Below are 16,223 nucleotides of genomic sequence, written 5' to 3'. Positions count from 1 at the left end.
ACATGAGTCTTTTAGTCCATGCAGTTTACTGTCCATCTGTTCTGCAAACAAGGCCTGGCTGTCGAAGGGAGGTCCTGCATAGACTGCTGAACCTCTGTTGACATGCCAGAGAGGAGCAGCCAGGATGCCCACCGCATGGAGATGGCAGAGGCCATGGTGTGAGCCGCAGACTCCACCGCATCCCAAGCTGCCTGGAGGGCCGCTCTGGCAGCAGTCGTTCCCTCCTTGAGGATTGCCCAGAATTCCTACTTGGATCCTTCAGGCAGTGAAACCTCGAACTTGGCCATTGCCTCCACATGTTATAATTGTAGTGGCCAAGGACCTGGTGATTCACCACTCTCACTTGAAGGCTGGAAGATGAATAAACAGATCCAGTCTCTTCGAGTCTTTATTTTTGAGGGTATTCCCAGGTTGCCCCTGCCTCTCCTTTTGATTAATCATCTCAACTACAAGGGAGTTAGGAGCCAGGTGAGTGTAGAGGTACTCGTGGCCTTTAGCTGGCACAAAGTATTTGTAATCAGCCCATTTTGAGATGTTTCAGGGAAGAGGGGTTTGCCATAGGGCATTAGTAATTTTTGATATCCTTTCATGTAGGGGTAAGGCCACCTTAGCCAATGCTGTGAAGCAAAGGACATCGACCACGGAGTCTTCTGGCTCCTCTAGCTCCTCTGCCTGGAGCCCCAGGTTGGAGGGGACCCTCTTCAATAATTCCTGATGAGCCTTAGCATCATCTTCTGGAACTGGGTGTGGGGGATCCGTACTAGCTTCATCCGGTGATGATGAGGATGAAGCCAGTGCAGGGGATCTGTTACTTCCCCTGGTGGTCCAACCGGCTGTTCCCCAGGTTCCTCCTGGGCCTGGGGGGTCCTCGTTTCTGGGGCCTCCACCTCTGGTGGGGGGCAGGATGCTGAGGCCAATGGCCCATCCGAAACCCCTGCCACTGACTGAACTGTTTGCAAGGGCTGGGTAAACCCCCACAGGTTCCAGGGGTACCAGGCTGTCGCCAGCCACTGGCCTTGGGGCCATGAGGTCAGATCCGGTGTCATAGATGTAGACAGTACCGCTGGTGCCGGGACCTGTCCCGCTGTCAAGGACTCCTGTTCAGTGCCAGATCCGGAGGCGGAGTGGTCACTGCCAAGCTACCCTGATCAGGTGGACCGGAGGTCCGTCTCTGTGCAGTGCCGGCTGATACGCCTCGACATAGACCTTACCGATCTAGACAAGTCACTCATTTGGGAACTCGGGAACAGTCAGTGTTCAGCGGATCGGCATCAGTAATCTAGTGATCCACACCTCACGCTACTCGATCAGTACTAGGACGTGGAGCGGGACTGGGAGCTGGAGCAGGCCGGTCATTGGGAGGAACTCCCCGACTGTGGGGATCTGCATCTTGGTAATTGGCATTGGTGGGTCGGTGACCGGTGGCCACGTGCAGATGATGGTTCGAGCGACTGGTGCCGAGGCCTTGGAGACACCAAATGCTGGTCTTGGTGCTATTGCCCGGGGGCGCGTGCCTCAGCAGGTCTGCGCCAAGTTACTTGCGAACCATGCCTCAAATCCCGCTGTCAGTGCCCTGGGTCTGGAGACCAGAGAGGGCTTTGTTGTGCCTGCTTCCTGGCTTCCAAGGCATAGCAGCTGCAAGCAGGCGAGTGCTGGCGGGACATCCCCCATGATATGGAGTGGTGCAGCTGAGGTGGGGACGCACAGTAAGGTCCCAAGGCGGGTTTACCCCTGGACTGGGATACCGCTGGAGCCGGCGTGGGTGGCACTGGTCGCATAAGGATCTCCTGCGCTGCCTGCTGGGCCTCGGGTGTCAACAGGACATCTAGATTACAGAGGCCCTTGTCACTATCCGGAGTGGCAGGCATAGTATGGGATGGGCTGCACCGTTCAACTTGAGCTGGGGCCTGACACCCTGACGGAAGTGTTGAGCCACCCAGCACGGGTCTTGGCTCCCCTCTGGCCCTGTCCTTTCCCTTATGGGAAGTGGGAAGTCTTCCCCTCGTGGTCCTCTTCAGCTTCCTGGACGGGGAGGGGGATCGGTGCTGGCTTGAAGACGGTGCTGGCGGGGCGCTCCGCACCGACACTACGGTGCTTGGGGCCGAATCGGACCTCTGGTCAGGTGCCAGGGCTAGCGCCAACTCCATTAGGAGCACCCTGAGACAGATGTCTCTCTCCTTTTTAGTTCTGGGTTTAAAGGATTTACAAATGCGACACTTGTCGCTTATGTCTCCTTCTTCTAGACACCTCAAACAACTAGCATGAGGGTCGCTGATGGGTATAGGCCACTTACAACGATTGCATGACTTAAAGCCTGGGGACTGGGGTATGCCCAGTCCCTAGGCTGAGTCCCATCAGGGACCGACTAAACTGTCACTAACACTAAGGGAACTATTAACTACTAATTATTTTACAACTATTTTACAGGAAAATGTTCGGAAGGAACACTGACCGAAACACAATGCTAGCCAAAGCAGCAGATATTCCAGCACCATCACTGACAGCCAGATTGGGCAAGGGTGAGCCGGCAGCGCCCTTATACCATGGCATGTGCACGCCGCTCCAGGGGGTACCAGAAGTGGTCCCCTACAGATACCACTGAGGGAAAAACTTCCAGCACAGGTGAATGTGGAGAGCACGCACACCTAATATGGAATGGACACGAGCAAGCTATTGAAGAAGAATGTGTGATTTGTAAGACACAGGAACTGAAGTGGGTTTGGATATTAGTGTTCCCTTAGCTGGTGCTTTCCTGGACTTTTAGTGGTTGCTTTGATTGGAAACTTATTTGAGTAACCTTAACTGGAAGTTAACTGAGGGTTGTTTTTTGTTTTATGTTTGAAAGAGCCATGTTCGAACTATACAGGTGTGTACTGCATTGTGTTCCTACTAGTCACTTTACCACATGTTGTCAAGTATCAGGGGGTAGCCGTGTTAGTCTGTATCTACAAAAACAACAAGGAGTCTGGTGGCACCTTAAAGACTAACAGATTTATTTGGGCATAAGCTTTCGTGAGTAAAAACCTCACTTCTTCGGATGCATCCGAAGAAGTGAGGTTTTTACTCACGAAAGCTTATGCCCAAATAAATCTGTTAGTCTTTAAGGTGCCACCAGACTCCTTGTTGTTTTTTTACCACATGTTGGATATAATTATCTTGGAGAAGCTGCAGTTTAGGGTGACAAATATTATACCAGATCAGAGGAATATGAATTATGAGAGAAGGATAAGGTAGATAGGCAGATTTGCATGTGGATTGTTGGGTTTTAATAATTTAAACTACTATTTAACCCATCAGCTTCCTCTGACCAGTAGGAACCAATGGAGGCACCAGCATCATCCATCTATAAAGACAAAAGACAAAAAAAGCAGAGGAAAGAAAAATAAAGAAACAAACCCTACAAGCTGGTATTTACTGTCTTCCATTCATCTGCAACGGAAGTCTGCAATACTATATTTATGCCTCTGTGCTCTGCTGTGTGAGACTATAACTCATCTACCAGGCAATGGGGTAATTTTGCTTATGTCAAGGAGGAGAGAACAAAAATCCTCCTTTACAGTACCTCAGGACACCATCCCCAGCAGGTTTCTAGGATCAGATGTTCCCTGCTACATGTGCACAAATGCACACACACGCACACAGACACCCCTTCCACCTTATGAGTCTTCCAGAACTTACATTGGTACTATGACCCAACTTTGGCCTGCTTCAGACTCCCCAGCTGTCTTTCACCAGGTTGCCTCATGTGCTTCTCTATGCTTCCATTGCAGCAAACTCTGACTGGCATTTCTGACTCTCCCAAGGACCTCTCTTCTCCATCATCAGAAGTTCCTTTTTCCTCTGCCCTTAATCTGTCCTCTATCTGCAAATCCCTCTTCAAAGTTTCCTTCACTCTTTCTATCATCTCAAAACACTTTTTCACTCACCCTCCTCCATTAATCTCTTCTACATTTAAACAACCCCCTTTTCTCTAGCCCCACCAACTCCTCCCATCCTTCCTATATTCCCTTCAAGTAGGGCCAGGCAACAGCTGTTCCAGGCAACAGTGAAGGAAGCAGGTGCCTGGGGCGGCCAATAGAAAGGGGCAGCAGTGCATTCATTGTCGGGGCAGCATGTCTGGATACCGGTGGCGGTGGCTCTTCGGTGATAGCTCAATCGCCCCACTCCGGGTCAGCGGCAATTTGGCGGGGGTCCTTCACTCGCTGTCTTCCTCTTTGGTGGCAGCTCGATCGGGTTCTTCTTCTTCTTTTTTTTTTCCCGCCGCTTGGGGTGGCAAAAAGGCTGGAGCCGGCACTGCCTTCAAGCCACCTCATGCTCTCCTCCCTCCACACCAAGGCTCCAGACTCTGCTACTCTCCCTTAAAACTTTGTCTTCCAAATCAAGTTACAATGAGCCATTAAATTCAATAAATCATTCCCCAACCCAGCAAAAATACACCAGCCTCCCTCACCCATTCAAACCCAACTCAACTATCACCCAGAAAATACTCGAGGAACTAGATAGCTCTTGCTGTGTATCCCAGACTTCAAGCATTTCACCCTCTGGTGGACTAAATGTGGGGAGGTAATTATTTTTGATCAAACTTCACAAGTAATGTTTTAATTTAAAGAATTAGTCAATAGAAATCTTTTTTTAAATAATCTACAAATGAAAAAAAACGAATGCATTTGCTATTAACAGCAGACCTTGGAGAGAGTTCATTTAATGCCAAAAGTTAATGACAATCTTGTTCTAAGAAATTGCTGTGGAGTGATGCCTTAAAACTAGCTTTGTAATCAGTCGGAACACATTTAAAGAGGATTTTATTTGCAAGGTTTAGTCATCAATCTTGCCTTAAATCTATAATCTCTGGTGAGTTGGTCACTTCGTCAGCAAAGAAGAGTAATTTCTACACCAGCTATTCACCCTTTGCCAAAGCGATGTAAACTGATTGATCTGTCCCAGTTTACACCCTCAGGACAAAGTTGGTCTATTGGCCTCTATAATCCTGAATGACAGCATGGATTACATCATGCACAGCATCTAAATTCACTGGTATTTGCATTCTGGTGACTATGTTTTCAACTTTTTACTAAATAATTATTATCCCTACCTAGTGTAGGCATAGCACTTTACAGTCAAACAGGCAATAGACATGGCAGCTATCCTGAGGAGTTTACAGTCTAAAGGCCCACTCCTCTCTATGATACTACTAATGGCTCTAAATTCAATATAACTTCAATAAGAACTGATGAGAATACTGTGTGGAGCGGAGGGGGTGGGGAGAGAGAGAGAAAGGACCTGTATACAGGAAGGGTAAGAGTTATGTTTAGCCATTACCATCATGTGATTAGAAAATGCCTTCCTGGATACTCCTAGATTTTAAATAATTGATTTTATTTATTAAAATATTTTATAAATATTGAAAGGGTTTCTTAATTATGAAATGGAATAAATCTACATGAACTTATTACTTTTTATCATACCACAGCAATAGCTTGAACATTTTTAGTTAGATTTGGAGGTTTTAGTCCTGTACTAACGCAAGAGCTGCTGGCTGGCCTCATTAAAAACCTAAATTTAGCAAGAATCAATACGTTATTGGCGGTATAAGGATCAGTTCTTTTCCTATTCTTTATTGATAAAAATGTGGCAAGATCAGGCTAATGTGCAGTAGAATGGCTTTTCATTGATAGTTCAGCAACAGCTTTTAGCAAGTAAGCATATTCCTATACAGTCTGATCCCAATGCAACTAAAGTCAATAAGACTCTTTCTGCTGATTTTAATAGACTGTGGATCAGGCCCATCAGCATTAAGGGCCAGAGTTTTACAAGATACTTAGGCACCTAAAGATGAACATATCCACTGAGTGGGATTTTCAAAAACATATAGGTACCTAACTCCCATTTCCACTAGGCATATATATGCATCTTTATGCGCTGAAATATCTTTAAAAAAATCTGTTTGTAAGGCCTGCAGTTTTAAAAGGGTATACACAAAAAACCCTGAGTGTGTGGAAGCTGGGGATATGCACACATTTTGCATCTAAACTGGGTTATTGTGAACATAATAAAAACTATGGGTCCAAGCTTTTAAGGTCAAATCCTACAGTCCTTACTCATACAAAAACTCCCTTTGAGTTGAATGGGAGATTTTTGCCTGAACACTGTCATTTAGGTTAATTTAACTTACTATACCTGAACTTGTAATATTTTTATAACCTGGCTTCTAAAGAAACATTCACAATAGAACAGTGATTTTTTTTCTGGTCAGGAAACAGTTACATTTTTGGTAAAACGTGGAATTTTTCAAATTTTAAATTTTGCTCATTGTCATTTCTGTACTTGAACAGAAACACATTTTGCTCTGAATTTATTACAAATGCATAGCCTATTTGTTTTCAAGTTCATTTCCCCTGGGATAAAGTGGTAGTAAATGGATAATCCATGGCTTGATTTCACACAGTTGGGTATCCCAGCATGCAATGGGAATAGAGCAAATGAAAGAATCGGGACATTTATAACAGAGCTCCCTGCAGACTCGTTATTGGCAGTGCCACAAACCATTACAAAACTACAGACCTGAAAGCTCAAAAGGCACACTGGGGTACAGACTTTTCTGAAATATTCAACAACAATACATGGGTTAAATAGCTAGAAATTGCATTGTGCCTTACTATGAGTTGTGCTAATTTAGCTTCTTATGTAAACAACTCATACTTGTATCTTTCTATTACAAATATCTTAGCTTATATGGATGTAGTTGCATTGCGTCTTTGAAAATGCATCTAGAAAGGTGAAATTGTGGGTGACATGACTTTCACCCTTTTAGGCTCTACACCTCTGTTTTAGAAGAAAGGAACTGAGAAATGAACAGATATGCAGCTTTATTACAGATCAGGATGTTGTAATTCAGAAATGAAATCTAAATGGACAAAACAGCTCTATGTAGCTGTCAATCTAGGTTGGTTTCTCCACACCAGTCATGATTTTATAGACTTCTATCATCTCCCCCCTTAGTTGTCTCTTTTCCAAGATAAAAAGTCCCAATCTTTTTAATCTCTCCTCATACGGAAACTGTTCCATAATCCTAAATTTTTTTATTGCCCTTTCCTGAACCTTTTCCAATTCTAATATATCTTTTTTGAGATGGGGTGACCAGATCTGCACACAGTATTCAAGACGTGGGTGTACAATAGATTTATATAGAGGCAATATGATATTTTCTGTCTTATTATCTATCCCTTTCTTAATGATTCCCAACATTCTGTTCGCTTTTTTGACTGCCACTGCACATTGAGTGGCTGTTTTCAGAGAACTATACACAATGACACCAAGATCTCTTTCTTGAGTGGTAACAGCTAATTTAGACACTATCATTTGATATGTATGTTTGGGATTATGTTTTCCAATGTGCATTACTTTGCATTTATCAACATTGAATTTCATCTGCCATTTTGTTGCCCAGTCACCCAGTTTTGTGATATCCCTTTGTAGCACTTTGAAAATAATTCATTAAGTTTCTCCGCAATGGCCTTCTCGTCCTTGAGTGCTCCTTTAGCATCTTGATAATCCAGTGGCCCCACTGGCTGTTTAGCAGGCTTCCTGCTTCTGAAGTACTTAATTGTTTTTTGGTGGGTTTTTTTTACTATTACTTTTTGAATCTTTGGCTAGCTGTTCTTCAAATTCTTTGTTGGCGTTCCTAATGATGTTTTTACGCTTCACTTGCCAGAGTTTATGCTCCTTTCTATTTTCCTCACTAGGATTTAACTTCCACTTTTTAAAGGATGCCTTTTGTCTCTCACTACTTCTTTTACTTTTGTTGCTTAGCTATGGTGGCACTTTTTTGGTTCTCTTACTGTGTTTTTTTTAATTTGGAATATACATTTACGTTGAGCCTTTATTATGGTGTCTTTAAAAAGTTTCCATGCAGCTTGCGGGGATTTCACTTTTGGTGCTGTACCTTTTAATTTCTGTTTAACTAACTTCGTCATTTTTGTGAAGTTCCCCTTTCTGAAATGAAATGCTACAGTGTTGGGTCACTGTGGAATTTTCCCTGACACAGGGATGTTAAATTTAATTATACAGTATTACGTTGTCATTATACATATTGTCATGTGACATTTAGCAGTTAGTGCATGTAGCTGTTTCTAGTTCTTAGGATCTAATCCTGCATTTTGTTTTGCACACTAATTTCCATTGACTTCAATGGGAGCTGGGAGCATGGTTAGGATGCAGAATCCGGTCCCAAAGGCCCCATCTGCACTGGTAAGTTTCTGTGCACTAAAGCATCTTTGAGTGCTGTAACTCCCAAGGTGTACACACTGCCAAGCCACTTGCGCAGAAACTGCGCAGTCGCAGCCCTCTAAAAACACCACCCCGACGAGAGGCATAGAGCTTTTTGCACCAGGGCTACAGTGCTGCGGTGCCAGTGTAAACACCGTGGTGATTACAGTGCTGTGACTGGCCTCCTGGAGGTGTCCCACAATGTCTGTTCTCACCTCTTTGGCCATCGGTTTGAACTCTACTGCCTTAGCCTCAGGTGACCAACTGTCCGCCCCACCCCATACATTCCTTTGCAAATTTGAAATCCACTTCCTGTTTGCTCGGTGATGCATGCAGTGGTCTAAGCACATCTTTCCAGGTGGCCATGCCTGCTCCACGCACCAGGTGATCCCCCGCTTGAAGCAATGCTGAGGTGCTGTGTCTCATTGGCATTTGGGGAGAGGAGGCAGTGCAGTCCCAGCTACGCTCCAGCGATAGGAATTATGATACCTATGGACAGATTTCACCATGCATGATAGAAAGGGGCCATGACTGGGACACATTGCAGTGTATGGTGAAAGTGAAGGAGCTGCGGAATGCCTACCACAAGGCGCAGGAGGCAAAACGCCGCTCCAGTGCTGCGCCCATGAGCTGCAAGTTCTACAAAGATTTGGACGCGATACTCGGTGGCGACCCCACCTCCACTGTGAAGGCCCCTGTAGATACTTCGTTGGCTCATGTGTCAAGAGAGGACCGAGCCAGGAAGAGGAAATTTTGGATAAGGATGTGGAGCGGGAGGGGGACCTAGAGTCAGAGGATGACTTAGAGGCCAGAGATGCATGCAGTCAGGAGCTCTTTTCTACCCCTAGGAGGAGACTAGCCAGTCACTGCAGTCAGAGCTTGGCGAAGCGCAAACAAGAGAGGAGGCCCTTGGTAAGTGATTTGGGGTTTTGCTGAAGCAATTTGTTGGGGGTAGGAGGGTTGCAGGAAGCAGGCTTGTCTCCCACTGCATGCCTAGTCTGAGCGATGGAACAGGCTGTTGATAGACTCCCTCACTTCACAGGAATCTCCCTCAGAGATCTCCAGGAAAGTTCTCGTGGAGATACTGGGCAATCCGCTGCAGCAGGTTCCTTGGCAGAGCTGCTTTGTTTCTTGCCCCATTAACAGTAACTTTACCACGCCACTTTGCCATGACGGGTGGGAGGGGAGCACTGCTGCACACAAGCTAGCTGCATAGGCACCAGGGCAGAAGCCGCAGGCTTGGAGAAGACCCTCCCTTGATTCCCTGCTCATCCTCAGCAGCGAGAGATCTTCCATAATGAACACAACCTGTGGAAAGTGTGGGGACAGGAATTATTATCAGGCCCACCCTAGTGCTGGCTCTCTCCAAGAGCCACATGCCCAGTGTACAGCAGGGTCCAGAGGGATTTACCCTTTTGGGAGGCTTGTGGCTCATGTGTGCTTGCCTGGGGTCAGCCAGTTAGTGACAGGTGTGTGAGTACTGGCTGTGTTTCAAAGCACTGAATCAGTGTGGTCTGTAATTTGTATTACAGAACAATACTGCTTCTGTAAAATGTTGCATTTAAATTTCACAGAGATGACCATGGGAGCCCAGCCTCCCTCTTTGTTGTCGGTGGCAGAACGGCTGTGCAGAATTAGAAAGCATCCAAGAAGAACTAAGGAGAACTTTCTGCATGAGGTTATGATGCACTCGGCCACCGAGAAACAGGAATTGAAGGAGTGACAGGACAGTGAGAAGGAGGACCAAAAGAAGAACGCAGCACACCAGAAAGAAGCCACGGAGCGGCTCCTAACAGTTATGGAGTGCCAAGTGGACACGCTCCAGGCGATACTAGCTCTTCAAACCAAGCAGCTCCATGCCCGCCCTCCCCTGCAGCCACTGTCACAAAACTCTTTCCCATGCGCCCCATACACACCACCAACACACTGTTATCAACCTCCTGTTTCCACTTTCTACCCTTAGCATTCCACTCTTCCCTCCTCATACTGCAGCAGTGTGGACTCCCACTACTCACTGCACTCAACACCCATCCCTCAGCAGTTTGGCCCTGCTGATCTACAGCACTGGTTGCATTGTACTCCAAAGGGGAAGGTTGGGTATGATCCCTGGACATACATAAATCTGTAGCCATCCCAGAACCCCTCCTCCTCTTGAGACCTTCCCTTCCCTCATACCCCCTCCCCCTCCCTGCTGATGATTTTTTTTGTTTGACTCTCTCCTCCAGTTGTTATCTTTTAATACAAGAATTGTGTTTGTTTGAAAGCAATCTTTATTCCATTAAGTGAAAGCAATAATAGCACTGCAAAGCAACATACAATAATGTTAAGGCCCCTTCTTGCATCATGTGTACCAATCACATCCTAGCATTATAAGCATTCCAGTCCTGAGCATAGCAACACATATTAATGGCTTTCAGCTTCAAATTTCTGCCTCAAGGCATCCCTGATCCTCATGGCCCTGCACTGTGCCCCTCTAATAGCCCTGGTCTCTGGCTGTTCAAACTCAGCCTCCAGGCGCTGAGCCTCTGCAGTCCAGCCCTGAGTGAAGCTTTCACCCTGCCCTTCACAAATATTATGGAGTGTACAGCACACAGCTATAAGCATAGGAATATTGTCATCGACCATGTCCAGCTTCCCATAAAGGGAGCACCAGCGGGCTTTTAAATGGCCAAATGCATGCTCCACAGTCATTCTGCGCTTGCTCAGCCAGTTGTTAAACCACTCCTTGCTGCTGTCAAGTTGCCCCGTGTATGGCTTCATGAGCCACGGCATTAAGAGGTAGGTGGGGTCTCCCAGGATCACAATGGGGATTTCAATTTCCCCTACAGTGATCTTCTGGTCCGGGAAGAAAGTTTTGGCTTGCAGCTTCTTGAACAGGCCAGTGTTCTGAAAAATGCATGCATCATGCTCCTTTCTGGACCAGTCTGCGTTAATGTCTGTGAAATGCCCACGCTGATCCACAAGCGCCTGGTGAACCACTGAGAAATACCCCTTCTGATTAATGTACTCAGTGGGTAGATGGTCTGGTGCCAAAATTGGAATGTGCGTACCATCTATCGCCCCTCCGCAGTTAGGGAAGCCCATTTGTGCAAAGCCATCCACAATGTCATGCACATTGCCCAGAGTCACAGTCTTTCGAAGCAGGATGCGATTAATGGCCCTGCACACTTCCATCAACACAACTCCAACGGTCGGCTTTCCCACTCCGAACTGGTTAGTGACTGATGGGTAGCAGTCTGGAGTAGTCAGCTTCCATAGCACTTCTTCAGTTGACAGGGCAGCTCTCATTCTCGTGTCCTTGCACTGCAGGGCTGGGGTGAGCTCATCACACAGTCCATGAATATGGCTTTCCTCATGCGAAAGTTCTGCAGCCATTGCTCGTCATCCCAGACGTGCATCACGATGCCATCCCACCACTCAGTGTGTGTTTCCCGAGCCCAAAAGCAGTGTTCCACTGTGGTCAGCACCTCCGTGAATGCCACAAGCAATCTCGTGTCGTAGCTACTATGCGTGGCAAGATTAACGTTGCACTCCTCTTGCCTTTGTAGTTTAAGGAATAAATCCACTACCACTCGTGACGTGTTGGTCAGAGCGAGCAGCATACTGGTCAGCAGTTCGGGATCCATTCCTGCAGCCCGAAGAGGCAGGGCACGCAGTACACAAACCGTTGAAAGATAGTGCCAAATGCGGACAGAAGCATAGGGATTGATGGGATGCAAATCAATGCATCAAGGGGCATTGAGACTGGAACCAGGATGCCCCGCGGCCCCCTCTACCTTCCTACAAGTCTTAGCGGCAAAAGAGAAAGGTTCTCTGTGGGATAGCTGCCCAGAGTGCACCACTCTGAATAGCTCTGCAAGAGCCACAAGTGTGAACATGCTATTGCACTGGCAGCTGTCAGTGTGAACACCCAACAGAGGTTTTCCTTCTGCGCTCTCTTAGCGGCGCTGTAACTGCTGGTGCTGTAACTTTGCAAGTGTAGACATGCCCTAAGTGTTCCCTTTTAGGTACTGCTTTTAAATTCACAAAGATTAATTGTTCACCACCTGATTTGTTTGACTGGCACATCCATTTTTTAAATGTGAAATCCAGTTGAGTACATACCAAATAGTAATTGTAAAATAAAGATTCTATAAGATACTTTAATATATATTAAAAAGACAGAGATGCCTTTCATCTAGACTGGTTTATACACACACACACACACACACACACTTTACCACTTTAGATGAAAGGCATCTCTCAGTCTTTTTTATTTCATTATTTTATTTATTATTTATTCATCTTTTATGATTTATTTTCAAAGTATTCCCAAGTCTCAGTCAGTGACAATATAGCCAAAGTTTCCATGGAAAGTAGTAGTAGGAGGGAACATTTTGTGTTGGGGGTGTTGTAACAATTATTATAAAAATATCTAGCCTAAAATTTCTCCACCTACACTCCTGATAACTTTGGCATCTTCTAAAAACCACAAATTTAGATGAAGAAAAATAACCTTCTTATCATTCTGCCCCCGATCAGATGGTCTATGATGGACACGCCCTAAAGGTCAGTTTATTGAGGCTTTATTAAAAGGGTTATGTGAGTTCCTGTGTCAAGGGACCTTCTTGGAGAACATTTTGCCAGCAAACACTTCTGTGTTATTTGAGTCAGCTCAAATTCAAACATTTTTCCTAACTGTAACTACAGTAGTATGGTAAAGGAAGAGAGAGAGAGAGAGAGAGAGAGAGAGAGACAGACACATTTAGGCAATGTTCCACTCAGTGCTACAAGACATAAGTGACTTAGGAACCTAAGGGTATGTCTACACTACCTGCCGGATTGGCAGGCAGCGATCGATCCAGCAGGGGTTGATTTATCGCATCTAGTCTAGACGTGATAAATTGACCCCCGAGCACTCTCCTGTCAACTCCTGTACTCCAGCTCAGTGAGAGGTGCAGGCAGAGTCGACGGGGGAGCGGCAGCAGTCAACTCACCGCTGTGAAGACATCATGGTAAGTCAATCTAAGTACGCTGACTTCAGCTACGTTATTCATGTAGCTGAAGATGCGTAACTTAGATTGATCCCCCCTCAGTGTAGACCAGGCCTAAGTCTTATTTTCAAGTGCGTTAGGCACTGATGTTCCTAAGTCTCATTGACTTTCAAAGAGACTTAGACTCCTAAGTGTATATGCAACATTTGAAAATGAAACTTAGGAGCCTAAGTCAGGTGTTTCAATGCTGAGGAGACAAATACCTAGGGCTAGTCTACACTACCATGCTACATCATTGCAGCTGCACCGATGCAGCTGTGCCACTCTGGCACCTGGTGAAGATGTGCTATGCCAATGGAGTGATGAAGGCATAGTAATGTATGCATCCAAAAGAAAGGGTGACAACTCCCTGGTCATACATAAATAAAGGAAAGCTCTTGATGGTTGCTGCTACCTGATCATCTAGTAACAGCTGGAAATCCAACCAGATCAGATTCAAAGGCAAGAAGGGACCATGACAGTTCCGTAGTCTGACCCCCTGCATAACACAGGACATGGAACTTTACCCACTAACTCAAGAAAGATATACCTTTTTGAGACTTACTTAGGATTAGAACGTGGGACGTCTAATACCCAAAATAAGACTCATACCCCTAAACTAATAAGCTACTCCGAAAGTACAGCAATCTCCCTATATTGTGAACTAGATGACAAAAGACAACACACACAATCACAACACACTTGATAGCACCTAGATTAATGCATAGCTACTTTTCCATATGTGCATAACTCTAAATAAATAAATAGAGCAATGGTCCCAGGTAAAAGCCCCTGTATGTGCTGTGACTGACACATCTGGATCAGTCTCATGCAGTCTGGACTGTCTGCTGCACCTCTTTCTCACTCAGGTTACAAGGGCCACAATAAAGAGATGATGATTAAATTCTTCGAGTTGAGAAGGAAACTAACTGTGAACCCAGGCCTGAGCCTCCTCTTCTGGTAGGACTGGTCAATTGACATAACTAGGAGACACTAGTCAGGAAAGGGAGACCGTCTCTTCCCTGTTTCTGGCAGTCTACAGAATGTACCAGTGTTGCCAGATGAGCAGTTTGAGCATGTCCTAACCTCAGACAGTAACTGGAAGATTCTGTGGAAAAGGGTCAAGGTGAAGAAGCAGCTCTGTAGAGTGTTTTCTCTGTTTTGTTTCATGGCATATACCCAGAGAAGTTAGATAAAAAAATACAAATACTTTTGCTGGAAAGTTTCAATTCACCACTGCTCCATTATCCAGAATTCTGGATGCTAACACACAAGAACCTAAAAACAGAGACACATCCTCAGAACAGTGCAGCAAAACTCACCCCCACCTTACTCTTGGCTGGCTCACTGCAGACTGACTTTGATCTCCCCTTAGCTGGCAGGAAGAACCAGAGAAAAAAAAAATTGACATTGAAAGTGACAGCTTACAATTTTAACATAGTTTTCAATACACCACATAGGGTGTGTCTACCCTGTGAATGATGGCCAGTCTCAATGTCTGGGTCGACAAACTTGGATTTGCGCAATGGTGCTAAAAATAGCTGTAAAATGTTTGGACTCAGACTGAACTTGGGCTCTGAAAACTAGGGGAGTGGATTCAGGCCATGTCTACACTACGAGAGTAGTTCGATTTTACTTAAATCGAATTTTTGGAATCGATATTGCAAAGTCGAACGTGTGTGTCCACACTAAGGACAGTAATTCAACTTTGTGAGTCCACACTAATGGGGAAAGCGTCGACATTCGAAGCGGTGCACTGTGGTCAGCTATCCCACAGTTCCCGCAGTCCCCGCTGCCCATTGGAATTCTGGGTGTAGCCGCAAAAGCCTTCTGGGTAAAAAAAATGTGTCCAGGGTGCTTTTGGGTAACTGTCGTCATCCGTCCATCACTCCCGCCCTCCCTCCCTGAAAGCGCCGGCGGGAAATCATTTCGCACACTTTTCTAGTCAGTGACAGCGTGGACGCCACAGCACTGAGAGCATGGAGCACGCTGCGACCATCGCTGCAGTTGTGGCTGCTCTCAACGCCTCGCAGCTTATCATACACCTTTCCCTGAGGCAGATGCAGATAAGTCAGGCGAGGAGGCTACGGCACCACGGTGAGGGCCTGAAGTCTGAGAGTAGCACAGACCTCTCAGAAAGCACGGGACCCAGCGCCGAGGACATCACGGTGGCAATGGGTCATGTTGATGCCGTGGAACGGCGATTCTGGGCACGGGAAACAAGCACTGAGTGGTGGGACCGCATAGTGCTGCAGGTCTGGGATGAATCCCAGTGGCTGTGAAACTTTCGCATGCAGAAGGGAACTTTCCTGGAACTTTGTGAGTTGCTGTCCCCTGCCCTGAAACGCAATGACACCCGGCTGCGAGCAGCCCTGACTGTCCAGAAGTGAGTGGCGATAGCCCTTTGGAAGCTTGCAACGCCAGACAGCTACCGGTCAGTCGCGAACCAGTTTGGGGTGGGCAAATCTACTGTGGGGGTTGTTGTGATGCAAGTAGCCAAGGCAATCGTTGATGTACTGCTGCCAAAGACAGTGACCCTGGGAAACGTGGAGGCGATCATAGATGGCTTCGCAGCGATGGGATTCCCAAACTGCGGTGGGGCCATAGATGGAACTCACATCCCTATCCTGGCACCGGACCACCAGGCCAGCCAGTACATTAACAGAAAGGGCTACTTTTCCATGGTGCTGCAAGCACTGGTGGACCACAGGGGACGTTTTACCAACATCTACGTCGGATGGCCGAGCAAGGTTCATGACGCTCGTGTTTTCAGGAACTCTGGTCTGTTTAGACGGCTGCAGCAAGGTATTTACTACCCGGACCACAAAATAACTGTTGGGGATGTGGAGATGCCTATAGTCATCCTCGGGGACCCAGCCTACCCGCTAATGCCCTGGCTCATGAAGCCCTATACTGGCGCCCTGGACACTGAAAAGATGAGGATCT

The sequence above is a fragment of the Chrysemys picta genome, chromosome 5 (genome assembly GCF_011386835.1).
Source record: "Chrysemys picta bellii isolate R12L10 chromosome 5, ASM1138683v2, whole genome shotgun sequence".
In the NCBI taxonomy this organism is placed as follows: domain Eukaryota; kingdom Metazoa; phylum Chordata; order Testudines; family Emydidae; genus Chrysemys; species Chrysemys picta.
Note: the sequence above shows the minus strand (reverse complement) of the source record.